The sequence below is a fragment of the Urocitellus parryii genome, chromosome 4 (genome assembly GCF_045843805.1).
Source record: "Urocitellus parryii isolate mUroPar1 chromosome 4, mUroPar1.hap1, whole genome shotgun sequence".
Lineage (NCBI taxonomy): Eukaryota > Metazoa > Chordata > Mammalia > Rodentia > Sciuridae > Urocitellus > Urocitellus parryii.
Window position 1 is genome coordinate 78,678,359 of NC_135534.1, and position 17,944 is coordinate 78,696,302.

A 17,944-nucleotide genomic window follows, 5' to 3' on the forward strand; every position below is an offset into this window, starting at 1 on the left:
CGTTTTCTGAGTTTCAACCTCCCCCTTCTCAGGCTACTTATCCTGCCTCAGAACAAAGGGCCCCTCCAACAAAGAAGCCTCCCACTACCTGTTCCTTCATTACAGTCTACCCTATCTGACTGGAAAACTTTCAAAACATTGCTGAATAAAAAGAATGGGGCCTGGGTGTAAACAGGTAAAACTGCCTTAATTCTCAGGGGCTTTATGGAAGCTCAGATTCACTCTACTTAGTGTTTTACTACCTAGTTTGGGGGGTCTATTTGGTAGTAGGATCCTCTCAAACTTGTACCCGAGGCCCAGTGAAGAGTGAGAAAAATGTGAAGCCAACACAGGGTACCCATCCTATACTGCAGTGCATCCATATTAGGGAAGAGAGGGAAAAATCATTCATATAAAAGAATGTCTGATGATGCACAATAAGTTCATTAAAACATAAACTTTCTCAAATTTAACTAACAAATGACAGAAAAAGTTCTCTATTAGTAACCTAATCTTGTGGTTTTCAAGTTCTTGTTTTTTTGTTTTTTGTTTTTTGTTTTTTTTTTTCATTATGAAATTAATTTTATCACACTAGCCATGGGATATAATTGAAACTAAATTTCATAAAATCATACTGACCTTACTCCATGTAATATGCTTAATTTAATGAGTAGATTAATGTTTACAACCTTCAGTTTGAAAAATTGGAGTAAATTCATATCAAGTTCAAGTTAAATTTCAGTTTCCTTTCTAATAATCTGATTATTTGAAACCTTCCTATTTCATACATGATCTAATCCTAAAAACTACCCCAAATATTAGCATTAGAGAGAATATTATTTATCAACAATTTAATAATAATTTATAAGTAATTTAATAATATTTATAATTAAGACTGTGATCTTATGGACCATGTGATTCTTAAAGAATAAACAAAAGGAGCAAATTAGAAACCCAAGCCTGTCACTACTGGATAAAGTTCAAAATTTAACACATACTAAAACTTTAATTTTAATAAATGGGGACAGGGCTATTGGTTGGCTAAATAGTTTCCTGCAATGCGTTGAGAAGATCAAGACAATTGAATAGTAGAAATTTCTAAAAGCTCAGCTACTTCCAGAAAAATAATGACAAAAAAAAAAAAGAAGACAAAAATAATAGAAGCAACTCTAAATATGTACCTGCAAAGTATCAGGCACTGACCTTGGTAAGTAGTAATCAGAAATCTCCCTTACTTGTCATGATAGTTCTCTAGCTGTATGTTAGTCCCCCACATTAAAGCTGAAGAAACTGAAGGTAAAGAGATTAAGAAACTTTTGTTACATAGTGAAACAGGGCTGCTTAAGGCGTAAACAACCCACTACCATTCTATTGTGAAATCTAGAAAAATAACAGAAAGCTATACATAAATGTTGATTATTTTATTTGTGACTATTATTCTGCTACTTTGTAAAAGGAGTCCAGGATCAAACTGTGTATGTTGACAAGCAAGCTATCCCTGAGGGACAGAGCTGTTCTGTGTTATGCTGGAACACCCATTAGTGATGTTCTTTGCAATGTAATTTTCTCTAAGCCAGATTGTTGAATGCAAGTTACTATTTTTTCCTAACTAGGAAAGACTGCTCTCAAAATAATAGGGAGAGAGTTCTGTAGTTTTATCAGAATCTTTCAGATACCATAATGAAACTGATATTTGCCATGAAGACTTCACAAGAAAAATATAAATGACAGAAACTTTTGCTCTTGGCTGAAATAATGCTAAGCTTGCAGCACAACACTGATTATTCTATGCTGACTATAAACTCTAGTAGTTGAAGACATTCTTGACCTATCATTTATTACTTAATAAAGAATTTCTATAAATAGTGTCCTTCAGAATATGAAATGCTTGGGGGAACTTTGATAAAAGTTCAACCCTTGAGCTCTCTTACTGCATTTCGTTCTGTCTTCACTTGGAAGCATAACTTTTTTTTCCCTACCCATTTCTCCTCCATACATACACACAGACTTATCCTTGAAGTGTGCATATTTTGGTATATTATTCTATACACATGATCATTAATACATTTTCCAAATATTAATTTAATTATGTGTGTGCATTTCTAATTTGCCTGATAAACTAGACTTCTTAAGGACAAGCATCCTGTCTTATTCAGGTTTTAACCCAGGACTTAACACAAAGTTTAACATATAGAAGGAATTTACATAATATTTACTGATTCAGAGTTAAGTATATCATCCTTCTTTATGCACTTTTCTCAAACTTCAGTTTCTCGAATGTAATTTTCCAATAAAACATACACACAAATAAATAAATAAATAAATAAATAAATAGTCTGTTCTGCTTATAATCAACTACTATAAAAGGATAACTGTGGAAAGAACCCCTTGACATGGGTAGCATTTATCCCACAAGTCATTTGATACTCACTTGAGACAACTGGGCATTTGCATTAGTTTCCTGAAACTTTAATGAAAAATTACTACAGACTTCATGGTTTAAAACAACAGAAACTACCAGACAGAGTTACATGCCTACAATCCCAGCTACTTGGGAGGCTGAGGCAGGAGAATCCCAAGTTTGAAACCAATTTGGGAATGTAGCTCAGAGAAAGAGTACCCATTGGTTCAGTCCCTAATATAAATCAATCAGTCAGCCAATTAATAAGAAATTTATTCTCTCACAGTGCTTATGGCCAGAAGTCTGAAATCAGTATTGAGTTGAAATCAGGATGTTGACAGTCCTCTTCCTGAAATGGCAAGGAAGATTTTGTTTCTGGACTTTTTCAGCTTCTGGTGGCTAATGGCATTCCTTGATTTGTGGCACATAACTCATGTCTGCACCCTTGATCATATCACCTTCTACCTGTATATATGTCAAAACACCCTTTGTCTCTCTCCTCTGAAGGTATACCTGTGATTGTTTATAGGCTCACCTAGATAATTTCCTCATATCAAGATCTTTAATTTAATTACATCTCCAAAAATTTTTTTTTCCTTACAAAGTAACATTTATGGGTTCCTGGGATTAAGACCTGACATCTTGGATTGGCTATTATTTAGCCTACTGATGCACCTAAATTAAATTAATTTATGTCATTTTTATTTTTTATGACTGGACATGCCAGCCTTAGAGTAGGACTTTTGAAGAAATTCTCCTTAAGCAATGAAAAACTGGGATTTCTAAATTGCATCTGTCAGGGAGCATGAAATTATATACCAGGAAGTATGCCTGGCAGAATTCAGTAAGATTTTTTCTCCTTTGTAATTTGATTGAGCTTATCATTTTTGTTATCCCATATCTGATTATCAGGAGAAACTAGCATTAAAGTGCAAGATGAAAAAATGCCTGTTTGTCTTTCTTAGAAACAGAAAGGGGAAAGAAAACTGAGAATTCCAATCCCTGTGTACTGCATGATGGATAGAGAATCCTGGAGATGAGAGTGACAAGGATAGCAAAGAAATAAAGGAAATTTTGCACCATGTCCCTGAGGACCTTGGCAAGGAAGAAAGGCCCACCAGAGACTGGTAAGAATTGGTCCAAGGCCTTACCATTTACAATTCTGAGGACAAGGTCCAGACAGTGACTCATTGTCATTTCTATACAAAAACAAATGTAGACCATCATCTGATTCAGTCACTCAGGAATGTCCACTGTGCCCTCTCATGTCTAGGTCAGCTCCTTAAGAAATACTGAAGAAGTTAGAGAGGTTCTAATGTCCTCAAGGACCAGACATTTGTTGAAAAATAAGGCTTATAAAAATGAAGGTAGTTTAAGAACTACAGAATGAAGATGTTAAGTATGTTTCTTGACTAAATATGAGTAAAAATGAACTTTTTTCAGAGTTTCTTACATAAAACAAATTTCTGGATTTCATAAAACAATAAAAATTTCAATACTAAAAAAGATTACTTCCCAACCTACATATATGTCAAAATATGGCTATGTATTTCAAATATATACAATATTTTATGTCTATGATGTCTCAACAGAGCTGTTACAAAGAAATAAATAAATAGAAATCCACATGGACTAGGCGAAATTTTGCTTCAATTGGGGCAACTTTAAAATGTTACAACAACAACAAAAATACTGTCCACAAAAGAAATAATTATATGAAATATTAAGTACCTTCAGCTTCTGTAGAAACTCACTATATTCTTTCTCTCATTTCACAGCAAACCTCTCACTATTTTTTATTACTTGAATCTCAAATTTCTTCTATTCAGTGGGTAGGGCCATTCTTTCTTTCATTCTAATTTTATAAATAAGTGAAGTGAGGCACATGAAGAGTAACTAACTTACCCAAGGTAACCATGGTATGAATAATAGATTCCCTGGAGACAGTATCTCTACTCCTTCCTCTCCACCATGTAGTTATGGTTGAATCAGGACTTCCAGATATTCTGGATTTTAATGATGTAGACCACAAATCACTGGTGATTGGTAACAACAAGTGTGGTTGGCAATTCTCCCCAACCATCCCAAGGGTGTAGAGATTTCCATATTATCAAGACTCTCTTGTCTTTTGTTATAATATCATTTGTCCTTTTGTTTGTATGGCATTTCCTGAACACAACCATTAACAGAAGAATTCCTGGATGTTTGTGGAATTTTATTGTTCTAAAAAATGTAAACAGAAGTGTACCAGGAAGCCAAGAAATATCTTTAACACCTGATTCCATGGTTCTGGTTGCATCCTCAAACAGCTGTGAAATATTAAAAATAAAACAACTTCATCTCCAGTGTCACTTCACTTTTTGAACATACCAAAAAACCTTAAGCCCAAACTATTAGAATACATGTTAAATGGAAAAATTTCTAGAGTCACAAAAGCATCAATATTTGATGTGGTCTAGGAGAGCATTAAAACTTTCACTTAATAAGTTGTGAATGCCCGAAAGGCAAGTATCATGTCTATTTTTGTTCATTCTTACTTTCCCAGAGCCAAGCATGTAACTTTGAACATGAGTAGGTCTTTGGTGATTGTTTTGAGTTAAAGAAACAATCAGGAAAAGAATCAAAATTAGATAAATTCTCTCCCAATCATTGTTTCACATTGATATCTCCCCACCTGCATTGCTTCTTTAATTCTTTCTACTCTACAAACATATCCTGTTTCCTCACGTCTCCATCCATGTATGCATGCTATTCTTGCTTCATGACACATTCAGTCTGATGATGTTTACTTAGTCTCTAAACCCAGAATAGGTATTCCTTCCTCTTAGAGGCCCACAGGAACCCTCCCAGCTCAATCTGGAGCCTCTCCTTGGTGAGGGTGCATCTACTGTATGAGGCTCCATCTCTGGGATTATGCTGCATTTGTTGGTGAATTTTCTAGGTCTCTTCTTTGTCTAGCCTGAGATTTGAGAGTTCTTTGAGGACAAGAAAATTTTCTTTTTTTTCTACAGCTCAGAACATAGTGAATTCTCAAAAATATACTTCAAGAACAAATGAGTGAGTAAATGTCTGATTAAATAACAGTTTAGTTTATTTTCAAAACAAAAACTCAGCACTCATCAAATGTAATTCTAATTGCCTAGAGTGTTGCAAAGGTTTTAGGTTAGAACTCATTGGAGAAACAGCCTCAGGAACAAGAAAGGATAAAAAAAATAAAATAAAAGTAAATAGCTTGAATTATATAATGTTGAACTGAATCATCTTCTTTCTCATCAAATTCCTAGGGACATTAACCCTCAGCCAAACTTATTTTCTACTGTCCAACAATTTGAGGTTGGAGATATCAAAATCTTTTTAATTTTTATTTCTTCAAAATCGACTCCTCTGAATCATCTTCTTTCTCAACAAAGATGATTTCCCTTTTTCTCCTTTCTCACAAGCTGGAAATATGCTTGAAGCATGAATGTAAAGACAGTACTCTGAAAGAGTAAAGAAACAAGATGTTAGAAGATATGTATGAACTTGTGAATGCATCATAGTCACTCAATTAGATAACTCACTTATTTGCTTTTATGGGAGAAGGAAATAAGATTCTACTTTATTCAAAATACAGTATTTTAGGTTTCAGTGGTTTAACATATATTCTATTATTACATAAATTGATGCCTTGAACTGAGATACTTCCAGAATGAAAAAAAAAAAAAAACAAAAAACAGAAATGCATGACATTAGTTGAACACATTAGGTGATTGGTAGATAGGACAACACTACAAGCTAGAAACCAGTCCAAAACATAAGCCCACTTGGAAATATATCACATTTTATTAACAAGAACAAAATTTTTTTTAATGTAAGATTTTTGGTGTATGTTGGCTGCAAGTTGGAACTTCCAACAAAATAATACAGAATTCATGAAATAAAGTTAGGCAAGAAGCAGCTCATTTGCAAATATAAATGAAAGAAATGAAGTTCTACTAATGGAAAGTCTATCTACCTGTCACCTTCAATTTAATGAATTAAAGTTACATTAACTGGGAAACTTATAAGGAGAGAAAACTAATTGTTTCCATATCTCAAAAAGCCTGATATCAGATTATCTCTCATAGTTAGCCCAAGGATAAAAATCAGTAATTTGAGATGGCATTAAGGTAACTGATATTAAGAGGCAATGAACTAAAAATAAAATACAATAAAGAGAAAGGGAGAGTCTATGGGTTCTATGAAGGATTTTTTGAAAGATGGCTTTGAGCATGATTACTGCACATAGAACTACTCATAAGCAAATAGGCAAGAATTCTGCAAGGTTTTGAAAGAATTTTATTAAGGTAGAAACCACAAGCCTGACATACAAGGACCTGTAAAGTTGGACTTATAACAAAAATATTTCATCCTCCAGAGTTTTAACAAAGAAAGAACACTCTCTCTTTCCTCTTCTGATGTTCACAGTTGAAAAGAACTTCTCAGATATAAGGTCAAGATGCAAGGGATAAGGGACAAAGGAAAATTTCCCTGAAAGCAGAACCAGAATTTGGTTAACCAAAAGAATTAACCCTTCCAATGAGATAAAAAGTGTATTCACAATTCCTGCCTCCGAGAATTTAACACTTCCTATGGACCAAAAACTTCTATATGGTTAACATTTCTGATACAAGATAATGTATAATGATACAAGATAATTCTACAAGATAATGTAGTTGTCTTGTTTCTACTCTGGCTTTACATATTGGAGCAAGGGTAGAAGTGTAACTTGTGTTTAGTTGTTGCAAATCAACAGGAACCACTTCCATATTTGATATTAAAGACTACATTTAATCTCTGTGCTCAATTTTCAGCTGCAGCTGAATGGAATTTTAGGTGGGTTTTATTGAAGATATGAGTGTCAAAGAGGGCAAAAAAAAGAGGATGCATGGATACCTGCATGGTTAGAAGAAAAAGCTGACACACTGAGAGTTGTTTTTGATAATTTATTCTCTCCTAGTCCACCTATTAATAGACTACTCAGTGGTTCATCTGAGCATAGAACTCTCAGCTAAATATCAAATTTCCCAGCCAATCTTGCAGATATGATTGGACATGTGATCAAGTGTTGACCATCAAATATTAGTGGAAGTAATATACTAAACTTTCCAGTGGTATTGCTCAAAAAGAAAATTGCCTATATTTCATTTCTCTTCCCCCCTTCATAGGACTGGAACAAAACTGTGCTGTCTTTTACCAGGAGAAAAAGGATTATAAGAGATATTAAGCAAATACATAGAAGAAAGCAGCTTCTGGGATGACATCCTCAACAAAAGTTCCCTGCTAGCCAAGAGTAAATGGGCTCCTCAATGAAGGAGAGAAAATGACCACCACTATTTTTTTTTAACTTTTTAATGTTACAGTAAATGTTGTAGTCGGCTCTTTCACTGCCATAACCAAAAGACCTAATGAGAATAATTTTAGAGGAAGGAAAATGTTTATTCGGGGCTCACAATTTTAGGGGTCTCAGTCCACAGATGGCCAACTCCCTTCCTCCAGGCCCAAGGTGAGACGGAACATCATGTCAGAAGAGTGTGGTGGAGGAAAGTGGCTCAGAACATGGTACCAGGAAGCAAAGAGAGACTAAGCTCAGCTCTCAAAATATTTACCCTGAAGGCATACCCCTCATGACCTGCCTCCTCCAGCCACATCCTGTCTTCCCATAGTAAATCCCCACCAGGGGATTAATACACTGATCAGATTAAAGCTCTCATAACTCAAGCATTTTGCCTGTAAACTTCCTTATATTGTCTCACACAAGAGCTTTTTGGGGGACACTTCACATCAAAATCATAACAATAACTTAGACTATATTCTAAATTTATAAATAGATTTTGAGAATCTTAATCGATAATAGAAGGAAAACAAACAAATATATTAGCTTTCTAAATGTTTCCATCACATCTTAAGGTATTGGTGTGTCAGGGGCTATATCTTAATCTTATATTTCTAACACTTATCCAATTGCTTGACAAGGTAACCTGTCTGTATTAATTAGTCATATAATTCATGAAATGTCAATAAAAAAATAATAATGGTTGTAGAATTCAAATATTTGAAAATGAACATTAATTCTGCTTTTTCTACCTGTTAGTTTTAGTTGTATTCCTAGTGTCTCTGAGCCTTCTTATCAAGTTTTGCAATGGATTATTACTCAATATATCTATTCTATCTGAGAGAGAAATGAACCTAGTCACTATTTCTTTATTCTAGAAAATTATAATAATTTATGCTAATAGCAAATTTAAAATAACAGAAACAGCAGACTACTTTTCAAATGTGGAGATGTATTTTGGTCAGATAATTTTTAGAATTATTCATATTTTTTAGAGTTCCATATCCAAGTTTCCAATAGCAAATTCCACATTACAGAGAAGTACTCAAAAATATTATAAGATCACACAGCAATAAGTCCTCAAGTAAACTCTCCCAGTCAGACTTAATTTAAGTAAAAAATAAATCCAATTCTATTTGTGATAATTGTCTGAGTGGCAATATTCATTAATAAGGTTCTTAACAGAATATAAACAAAAGAGATTCATGGAGAGCATTGGAGTATTATAACTATACCACAAAATTCAACATAATGAAAAGAAAAAACTGCCATTAATTTTCCTGTTGATTATCAAATTACACTTCTTTCCTCCAGCTCATTAGTACTGGATATTGTATTGTTTTTCTTAATAATTGAAAAATCAGATTATGAAATTAAAAATGCCATATAAGGAAGGCAATCTGATGTATTAGACAAAGCAGTGAACTGGGAGTGAGAAGACCTAGGTTTCAGTGAATTTTTGTTCTGCCAGAAAACTGTTTATTAACTTTGAAGAAACGATTTCATCTTTGTTTGTGTGTTAACTATTTATTTAGATACCAGGGATTGAATCCAGGGGCACTTAACCACTGAGCAACATCCCCAGACTGTTTGTTTGTTTGTTTTATTTTGTTTTATTTTAAATATTTATTTTTTAGTTGTATTTGGACACAATATCTTTATTTATTTTTGTGTGGTGTTGGGGATTGAATCCAGGGCCTTACCCATGCTAGGCGAGCACTCTACTGCTGAACCACAACCTTAGCCCCCCTACAGACTGTTTTTTATATTTTATTTTATTTGTATTTTAATTTTATTTTTTCTTGTTTTAATTAGTTACACATGACAGTACAATGACCTTGACGTGTCATACATTTGAATCACATGGGATACAATATCTCATTTTTCTGAGTATACAGGTTGCAGAATCACATTGGTCATGTATTCACATATATACACACAGTAATACTAATGTCTGTTTCATTCTACTATCCTTCCTATCTCCCCATCCTCTCCCTTCCCCTCCCATCACTTCTCCATCACTTCTCTCTACCTAATCTAAGGTAGAGCTATTATTTTTCTTTTTTTTCTCACATCTTCATACATGTATTTTGTATAACAATGAGGGTCTCCTTTCACCATTTTATAAGGATCTCCTTTAGTTACTTGGGGCATCATTAAATTGCCAAGGCTGGCTTCGAACTCACAATCCTCTTGCCTCTGCTTCCTGAGAGGCTGGGATTACAGACATGCACCATTGTGCCCTGTGTGATTTCATCTTTCTAAGCCTTGAGTTATGAATACATTAGATTAGCAGGATGGGCTTGAAAATCATTAAGGTTTTTTCTGGTTCTAGAGTTCTGTGATTGTATGAATTGCCTAATCCAACACACATCATTATCTAAAGTACATGTTATGAAAACACGAATTCATGTGAACATACTTTATATACAACCAAAGATATGAAAAATTGTGCTATATATGTATAATAAGAATTGTAATGCATTCTTCTGTCATTTATTTTTTTAAAAATCAATTTAAATTTTAAAAAATTAAAAATTAAAAAATATATGGAAATGTTTTAACATCTTTAGAATTAAATATAAGGCTCGCTTAGTTGATATCCAATAAATAAATATGACAAAAAAGATCTCATCCAACATATTTTAATTGAGGAATATACTTTGTGTTAGTCATCATGTTAGATGAAACCTGACATTAATGGTTACTCTATAGATGACCCCTAGCCTTCTAGAACTTACTGTGAAGTGGAAAGGCAGACACTACATTAATAGCTATAACCCTAAATAATCCTAATTATGAGAAATACTGCCATGGAGGTGGGCAATACTGTTAGTTATAAAGTAAACAAACCTATCTTGATCTAAGGTGCTAAGACATCATCTCTGATTAAACTGAGACCATGAAGGTCAATAGCCTGGCAAAGACTGATAACAGAAGGGACACCCAAGTAAAGGAAACAGCATGAGCAAATTTCCTGTTGTAGAAGAAAGATCTTGGCCCAATGTGTTGGCTGAAAGCAAGCCAGCATTTAAATAACACACAGACTAAGTGAGAAAGTGGTTCAAAAGGAGACTAGAGAGGCAGACAGGTTCAGTTCATTTGGAACCTTGGATCCAGATACATTATGACTTTGGACTCTGCACAAAGATGTATGGGAAGAGATAGAAGCATTTAAATGGGATCATAATGTTACCAGTTTTGCCTTTAAAGCTTGATGCTATTCTTGATGAATATATTGGAGATTGCAATTGTGGATAAGGAGATCAGATCAGAGGCTTCTGCGGCAAAGAGGTGAGAGATGGTGGTAATTGCAACAGGGTTGTTTTAGTTAACATGGAATAAGATAGTATTTTTCAAATATATTTGGAAACTAGAATCTGCCAAAATTGTGAGGGGATTACTCTATTTACCTCCAAGGACAGCAGTCTTGAGGCTTTAAAGACAATGAAATTTTAGAAGAATCATAGTTTAATTCAAAGGTCAAAGCATCAAAACAAATAGAAAGTCAAATTCAAATAGTTAAATGTTCTTTCTCTGAAGAAGTATGAGGTTTCGAGGATGATTTCAATTCATATATCAGTATATTTATAAAGAGAATATTGCATTTTGAACTAATGCAGATGTTTATTTCACAATATCTTTAAGGAATGGTCATACAGTCTTTGAGCCCCTCTGATGTCTGACAATTTGTTACATTTTAAAGTGGACCATTGGTTTGGGACTATTCTAGATGTTCTGAAGATCTTCCTGATATTGTGTCCAAATCCCTGGACTTTAATTGCTTTCTTGATTCTCCATCTTACCTCTGAACCCCAAAGGTATAGAGAATATGATTAATCCCTCTGACACAACAACAGTTCAAACAAGTAATAAACATAGATTAACAGACCAGTAGAACTGGATAGACAGCAGAAATATATTCCCACGTACATGGAAACTGGTGACAAAGTTCCAAAGTCAATTTAGTGAAGAAAATCAGTCGTTTAAAAAAAAACAGTTTTTAAACATTTAGATAATCATATGCAGAAAGAAAGGAAGGAGGAAAGGAAGAAAGAAAGGGATTAATTTCTATTCATATCTTATATCACCCACAAATATGAACTCATAATGAAACAAAGACCTAAATGTAAAATAATGAAAAACTTTAAGAACTAAACAAAGGGAAAACTTTTAACTTTGTGCTAAGAAAAAAGTTCTTAAATATGATACCCAAAACATGATGTATAAAAAAAATATGATAAATTGGAATTCATTAAAATATAAAACACAAGTTCTTCAATAGATAATAAGAAAATTAAAATAGAAATCAGACTTGTAGAAATATTTTAACCCTTATAACCAATAAGGACTTGAATCCAAAGAAGAGAGAACCTTCAAAACTTAATGATAAGGAAACAAATAGATTAGTAAAAATTCACCAATCCATCACCAAAAAAGACATATGAGTGTAAATAATCATAGGAAAACAGCATTAGACCATTAGTTATGACATTAAATTAAAACTTCGATGAGATATCACTCTTTATGCATAAGAATGGATAAAATTTTTTAAAAATTAAAATAGTATTGGAGAAACTAGTCTATCTACACTATGGAATGCTATTCACCAATAAAAAAGAATGTACTCATGATAATACCACATGCATGAATCTCAAAATAATGATTCTCAGTAAAACAAAAGCTATACACAAAAATATGTAGCATATTACTCAGTTTTTATAAGTGTCCAGAAAATAGATAGATAGATAGATAGATAGATAGATAGATCCTATATATTGAAAGAAAGTAAATCAATTTTTTTTTTTTGTGGATTGAGTAGGATGGAATAACAAAGGGCCAAGGAGGTATTGCAAAGGATATATAGGGATTTTTATTTTATATAATAATAAGCATATATCATAGAGTAATATATCATAATGTAACACATATATATATATACATAAACATGTAATATATTGCCATATATACACACGAAGATTAAAGCTATGTGTTTGTATATAGCATATAAGTGACTTTGCTAAAAGCTATCCTCAAATCAACCCCATTCTGCAATTCAGTATCCAAAATAGATATGATCATGTCACTTTAGAATGTCTCATGTGGAATATTCTGCATTATCACAGCTATTTTCATTCAGTCTTATTTTCTGAAGTGCCAGCTTAGTATTTTACACATGGTAATATCAGCTAATTCAAAGTTGAGTTCAGGAGAGGTAAGCTTCTTGAGGAAATTATTATCTTTACCTCCAAGGACAGCAGTGATAGGGCTTTGAAGACAAAATGAATTTTTAGGAAAATCACAGTTTAATTCAAAGATCAAAGCATCAAAACAAATAGGAAGTAAAATTCAAATAAATGTTCTTTCTCTGATAAACAAATTCAAACTTGTATCTGCTTTCATGGTTTATATAAAGATTTATTTTTATACTAAGCACTAATTCCTTTAGACTATGTATAAGCAGGGCATAAAATAGTCATGCTTTTAAAAATAGTATAATGTGCAAACCATTGGTATGCAAATTGACCTTCCCCTGGCCTCCAAGATATTATTAGATATAAAAACCTTAGAATCATGCTGTTTACAAACCACCTAATCTAAATCTATATAATATAAAAGAAAAAAAAAAAACACTCTCAGAAGTCACCGTCTACAAATTGGAATGTCTAGAATTGGAAATTTTACACTTGGAACGTCTGTAATATAGATAGCTTAGGTATCATAAATGAGCCCTAGCTCTCTGACAAGTGATGCCTCTGGCTGATCTGTGGGCAGCCTGCCCAGGTCAGAAGGGTACATACGTGCGCGCGCGCATGCGCACGCACATGGGTACTGAAGATGGAACCCAGAGCCTTGCATATGCTAGGCAGGCACTCTATCTTTGAGCTTAGCCCTAGTCCTTCAAGGGTACTTTTTGTTCAGTGCAGCTTTTGCCAATAACCTTAATGGAAATTTTAATCATCAACTCCTCGAAACTATTTTTCTTTCCTTAACTTCTCTAAGATCATTCATACTGAGAAAATAAAGACAGTTAAAACTTAAACAACAAAAATTATAATGTTTATTATATGCCCAGAACAGTATCAGATTCTAACTACTTAGAAATGTAAAATCATGTCAAAGATGACAATACTAGATTATCATACTCTCTGGGGCATTTGTTCGGAAAATAATGTGAGGAGGAAGTACAGGAGACAGGGAGGGCTTGAAACAAGTAATAATATTACTTCAACCCCCTCCATCATGCAATGCCTGTTAGAGATGCTGAACTATGTAGTGTTCATAGCAACCTCTAAGGTAGCAACTATTATCCTCATTTTGAGGAGTGAAAAACTGAGGCTCTGAAAATGTAAGCCCCTTACCAAATTCACAAAGCAGCAAAGCGACAAAGTTGCTACGAAGGCTCAGAGCTGTAAGGGGCTGTATAGCTGTACTGTATTAAATTACTAAACAGCCTCCTGGAGAGAAAGACCCACCAGAGATTTAGGAAAAAAAAAAAAGTTGGTGTTTTTATATTACTCAGGAAACTCAACTAAGATTCCAATTCCCATCATGATGTCATTGAGATCTTTATGAAGATACAACTCCTATACTTTTTTAAAGTGATGAATGCCATTTTTTAATTCCTAAAAAAAAATAATAGAATCAGAAACAATAAGCAGAATGTATTTGTAAAGAATCAATCATTCTCAGCAAACCTAATTACTTTATTTCTTCCAACAGAATTGCATGCTAGAAGATAATGGAAGCACAAAAGAAACAATATGTCTTGATTATTAATGTAACAAATAGTGTCTCTTTGGCATTAGGACAATTAATTGAAAATTGTCTCCATCTGGAATAAAATTGACTTCATAGGAACAAAAGGGCAATGACATACACTGTCAGGGGTCAGTCTGGGCTGCTTGTCTTACCCAGCTCTGAGGACCATTTATAATAGTATTTGTAGGGGCAGCAATTACAAAGCAGACAAATCCTTCTCTCTAGTGTGGCTCTGCCTGTCTAAGAGACCCAACTCACATTACAGGGAGATAAAATTGGGAGAGCCACCAAGATGTTACATGCTAGGGAAATCAGTTTCTTTTGCAACGCACACCATGATTCAGAAAGTTGTGCACAAAACTTTAGGAAGTCATAATGACTTCTAGAATTTGAATTCTGAATTTAAGCTGAATTTTGCAACACAGCTGAAGACAGGATATCTAATACAGGAGATAAGTCATTCTTGAAAGCATAGGAAAAAGAGTCACTGTTAGAAAGTGAACCATTTTAGATTTAGCAAAGTTCAGTAACCTGTGGAAGGACACACAGCCATGGCACAGGTGTGAATGGTGCAGACAGAGAATTAAAACACAATGTGTATCTGTCCCTGATTTTAACCCACTAAACTGTACTACTGCCATTCCACATAAAGATGAACTTTTCAACTCAAACTTCTTTGTCTTGAGGTGATTGGGAGTAGAAATAGACATAACCTCCCATAATGGAGACAGTACGAACCTACAGACAAGTAAGTAGACAGATTCCTTCTTTCTTCCTTGGAACCTGTGGAGTATGAAAGGAATCAGGTCTTGGTGTAATGAGGAGGCATGAAATGGCTAATGTACCCTGTAGCTGTTGGGTGTCCAGATCCAAAAGTGATTATTTCTCAGGCTTTCCCTGGGAGCTGCCCTCCTCACTCAGATTTTTACATGGTGTGAAAACTATTTATTAAGCTATTTACTAAAAATGAAATCTATTATTAAGAAGGAAGCAAATTGATCTATTTATTAAGATAAAAGCAAAGAAAATTCCTCATAAATCAGGCAGAGCACAGAGCTTATGTTTGCTGATAAGACACGACTTCTATTTGCCTAAACTGAAAACAGACACTGTAGGCAAAAATATGATGTTTATAAAATGTTCTTCCCTATCCCTGGAATCTTTCTTTACTTTCCAAGGAGTCTGAGACTGAGACTACTGCAATCACAAATCAATGGTTCTCCCAGTCTCTGAGATGAGAGAGTGCCCCCAAATCATAGCACTTTTTGAAAAAGAAATTATATTTGTATTCATTAGCAAACACTTTTAAGAAAAGTTCAAGAAAATGAAAAGTTTTTTTTCTCCAAGAACTTAAAACTTTTGGTAATTTTTTTTTTCTGATAAAAGGTAATTTTCCCATTTCAGCAGCAACATGCTTCTAGCTTGCATGCCTTACATGTATATTAGTTGAGAAATGTTGGCTTGGATCTAGAAGTTGGCAATTTGTGAAAACTTTATTCCAGGATTTAGACTTTGTTCTTTCCCAAAACTAACCTACAAGGAACTGCCTTCCTTTGGACTTCTAAGTTTATTCTATTCAATATCTAAGGACAGATGAAGTCTGTTCTTCTAGTTTAACAAATCTCTTTTGATCCTGCTTCAGAAGTCCTACGTAAACATTTTCTGACATATTTCATATTGCATCATTGTTTCTAAATATAATTCTTTGTGTCATGTTATATGCATCTATGCTGCTATTGTTCCTTTGGAGTTCTCCGATCTTCTTTTTAAAAATCGAATTAATTTTTAGTTGGCAAATAGTATTTGTGTATATTTATGGTGTACAATGTTATGTTCTGCTCTATCCACACACTGTAGAAAGATTCAAACAATCCAAAAAGAACCAATAAAATTAAAAAAAATTTAAAAGATTCAAACAAGTTAATTAACATATTTTATTAACTACACTGTTTTGATTTAGATATGAGGCATCCTCTAAAAGCTCATATGTGAGACAATGCAAAAAAAATAGAGATGAAATGATTGGTTTTGAGACCTTTAACCTAATCAGTACATTAATCCCCTGAGAGGAATTAATTGGGTTACAGTGTAGGTGGAAGAGACAGGTCATGGGGGGTGTGCCCTTGGAGTATGTGTTTTGTCCCTGGTGATTTGAATTTAATCTCTTTCTGCTTCCTGATTGTAATGTACTGAGTTGCTTTACTCAACCCATCTGCCCAGATCTTCTGCCTCACTTTTGGCCCAGAGCAATGGAGTCAAGAGTCTATGGATTAAGACTTCAGAAACTGTGAGCCCCAAATAAACTTTTCATCTTCTAAAATTGTTCTTGTGAGGTCTTTTGGTCACAGTGACAACCAAGCTGACTAAATCATTCACCAACTTACCATTTGTGTGTGTGTGTGTGTGTGTGTGTAATGAGATCACTTAAAATTCTTTTGGGGGGCTGAGGTTATAGCTCAGTGGTACATTACTTGACTAGCCTGTGTGAGCCTCCCACCAACATACACACCAAAATCCATTATTTTAGCTATCTTGGAATATACAATGCATTATTACTAACTGCGTTCACCACGTGGGGCAATAGATCACTATTTTTCCAGTCTAACTGAAACTTTGTACCCTTTGATCAACATCTCCTATTTCCTCCTCCTTAGAATCACCTAGCTCTGATACCCCTAGCCTCTGGTACCACCTTTCTTCCTTTGTTTGGGATCCATTTTTGTAGATTACACATGATAATGCATAGTATGAGAAAGGTTTTTCTGGCAGAAATTTCATAAGTCAGGGTTATTTATTAAAATCTGGTATTTCCCCAGCTAATTGCAAAGACAGGATCCCAGTAACAAGTGCCTGTGCATCAGAAGGCAGTCCTCGTCCTCTCAAAAAATACTAGATTTGGACATTGTCTAAAGCTGGAGTAGGAACCTACATGAAATTGCTTCTTTAAAACATATTTAAAGGTTTAAAATTGTTTAAATTATTTTTCCAAGATTTATGTTCTCAGAGGCAAAGTAAGTTATCTAGGCAAAGTAAAGATTTTTAAAGGTGACAACCACTCTTCAGATTTTCCATGTAGCACACAAATACCTCATCTTTGTTTTCAAATAGTTCCTATTCCTCTTAGGACCAGAACAATTTACTAAGCTCATAAACATACTAAAGACCCACATGTCTCACCACAACTATCAATCTTCTTTGATTGGAGGTTATAAATGCAATTAGTAATTTGAATTGTGTTTGTTACTCAGCTTGGCCTTGAGCACAACATAGCACTTTTAAAAAATATTTTACCATGATTAATTGTCTTTGTGTTTTATATATTATGTTAACTTTCCTCTGATTAAGCCAATATATTAATCTTTTTAACAGTTTTATTGCAGTATAACTGATATACAAAATGTTGTGCATGTTCAAAATGTATAATTTGATGAGCTTGGACATATGCAAAC